We start from the raw sequence: 2,392 nt of genomic DNA, 5'->3' as shown, positions 1-2,392 counted from the left end.
GAAGAGATATTGAGGAGACAACAGACTTTTTTTTTCTCTTTTGTTTGCCCTTGAGTTGAGAATGACATAGAGGAGAAGGTGGAGGTAAGGCTGATTCCCAGGGTTCTGGCCTGAGGGATTTGTGGCTGACAGCTGCATGCGAAAATGGGCTCAGGGAACTGAAGTTTTTGGGGAAAGGGTAAAGCATTTGGTTTGACGTTAAGAGCTAAATAAGCAATAGGATGTCTAAGTGCCGATGTTAACCAAAGTTTTGGCAATATCATTTTTTTTTCTTTTTAAAACAAGTATTTAATATTTTGAAGAACTCAGTTTTCACAGGAAAGACATTTAAATAATACCTATTTTTGTCATAAAATTGATCATTTACCAAAGATGATGAAAATACAGAAAGCAGTTCTAAGAAACTAGATGGAAAACATAACATTGGAAAATTTCTTCAGCTTTCCACATTAATGGCTGAGGATACCACACAGACTTCTGCAATGTCATCATATTCATATGTTCTCTTTAAGAATGTGTCTATCAGTCTAAGCTGGAAACATTGTGCAGTCTCTGTACTGAAGACAGCAGAGTAAGGGCAAGACAGAGAGGAACTTGGATGTAGCTTTCCAAGCTGTCTTCCTAAAATGCCACACCAGTGGATGGAATTGGTATTGCACATCTTCGAAACAAGATCCGTAGTCCTTTCACTGCAGTTTGTTATTTTACAGGTACTATGAAAAGATTCTTCTAGGTTTATAGTATCTGCGATTGCCTCCAAAGACAACCTAACATCTCCATAACCTGGAGCCACTCTTTGAAGTTGGCTGGTGTTCTGGTTTGCTAAAGCTTCCATTATGCAAAATACCAGAAATGAATGGCTTTTATAAAGGGGATTTATTAGATTACAAATTTATAGTTTAAGGCCATAAAAGTGTCCAAAGTAAGGCATCAACAAGAGGATACCTTCACTGGGGAAAGGCTGATGGCATCCGGAATACCTCTGTCAGCTGGGAAGGCAGTGGCTGGCATCTACTGGTCTTTTGCTCCCAGGTTGTATTTTAAAATTGCTTTCTCCAAAATGTCTCTGAGCTTCTGTCTTAGTTTCTCTCCCTCAGCATCTGTGCATCCTTGCTTGTTCTCCCAGGGTGTTTCTTTCTAATCATCTGGGGATCCTCTCTTAGCTTCTCCGGGGCAAACTCTGGGCTTCATCTCTTAGCTTAGCATCTCCAAATGTTCTTCTGTCTGCATCTCCAAGCATCTGGGTCTGTGTCAGCTCTTAGCTTCTCCCAGGGACAAACTCTGGATTACAAAGTTCAACTTCTCTCCAAAATGTCTCTCTCAGCTTCTCTGAGCTCCTTCTCTCCATGAGCTCTCTTAAAGGACTCCAGTAAACTAATCAAGACCTGCTCTGAATGGGCAGGGTCACACCTCCAGGGAAATAGTCCAATCAAAAGGTCTCACTTACAGTTGGGTGGGTCACATCTCCATGGAAGCAACTTAATCAAAATGTCCCACCCTAGTCAAAAGACTAGTAAGTCTGCCCCGACAAGATTGCATTAAAGAACATGGCTTTTGTGGGAGGCATAATAGATTCAAATCAGCACAGCTGGTCTGTAACCTTCCCTTTTCTCCTAGATTTGTTTTCCATACTATATCCAATTTTTCAATTATGGTCACTACCTTAATGATGCTTGCCTTTTCTGCAACCTCCTTCCTGGGCTTTAGGCAGTATAAGAACTGGTGTGTATCCATTGGCTGCAAATAGGCTCTTGACCCAAATGTTCACACTCATTCTCCAGCTTGGTTGACAGAATTTAGTTCTGCTACATTGTACATTATAGATGGCTCCAATGAAACCTTCTCCATGTACGTGGGTGAGGTTGTAATATCCTGAATCTGGGCTTTGAGAAATATTTCATCAGCCTGACTATACGAAAAAAAAAAAAATCCACCAAAGTGTGATGGTAATTTAAGTATTTACCTCAATAATAATATCTGATCTCTGCATTTAAAATTTGATTTTCACATCCAATGGTCTGAGAACCTGAAATTGGAAGAATTTTCTAAAGCACATTTTTTCTTGACTCTGAGTTGTATAACTCACTGCACCCACCAAGATTCTCTGAAGACAGGTTACCGGTGGGCTTGGGCTCCTCTTCCAGACAGCAAGGCACAGGGCAGTGTCTCCTGGTCCTTCTCTCCCAGGTTTCATTGCTTCAGCTTCAAGTCTGTGGCTTTTTCTCTTGCAATATCTTTTTAGTGAAAAAAATGATGCTCTAATTTGGATCCACTTTTGGGAACTTTGATGACACTTCTTTGAAAGGATAAATTAAGTGGCTTATAGTAGAAGAGTTTATAAATAGCAAGTTTTCTGAATAAATTTAAAAATGATGCTATTATAATGTTTGAA

At 39.9% G+C, this 2,392-nt stretch overlaps 1 pseudogene; it reads right to left on the bottom strand.

The window, feature by feature from the left end:
• Window positions 1-436: 436 nt before the first annotated feature.
• On the bottom strand, window positions 437-2,095 carry LOC119509252 (annotated as a pseudogene).
• Between the last annotated feature and the right edge of the window lie 297 nt (window positions 2,096-2,392).

This window comes from Choloepus didactylus, chromosome 14 (genome assembly GCF_015220235.1).
Source record: "Choloepus didactylus isolate mChoDid1 chromosome 14, mChoDid1.pri, whole genome shotgun sequence".
In the NCBI taxonomy this organism is placed as follows: Eukaryota; Metazoa; Chordata; class Mammalia; order Pilosa; family Megalonychidae; genus Choloepus; species Choloepus didactylus.
The sequence above is the reverse complement of the archived record's forward strand: the minus strand, read 5'-3'. Positions and strand labels throughout refer to the sequence as shown.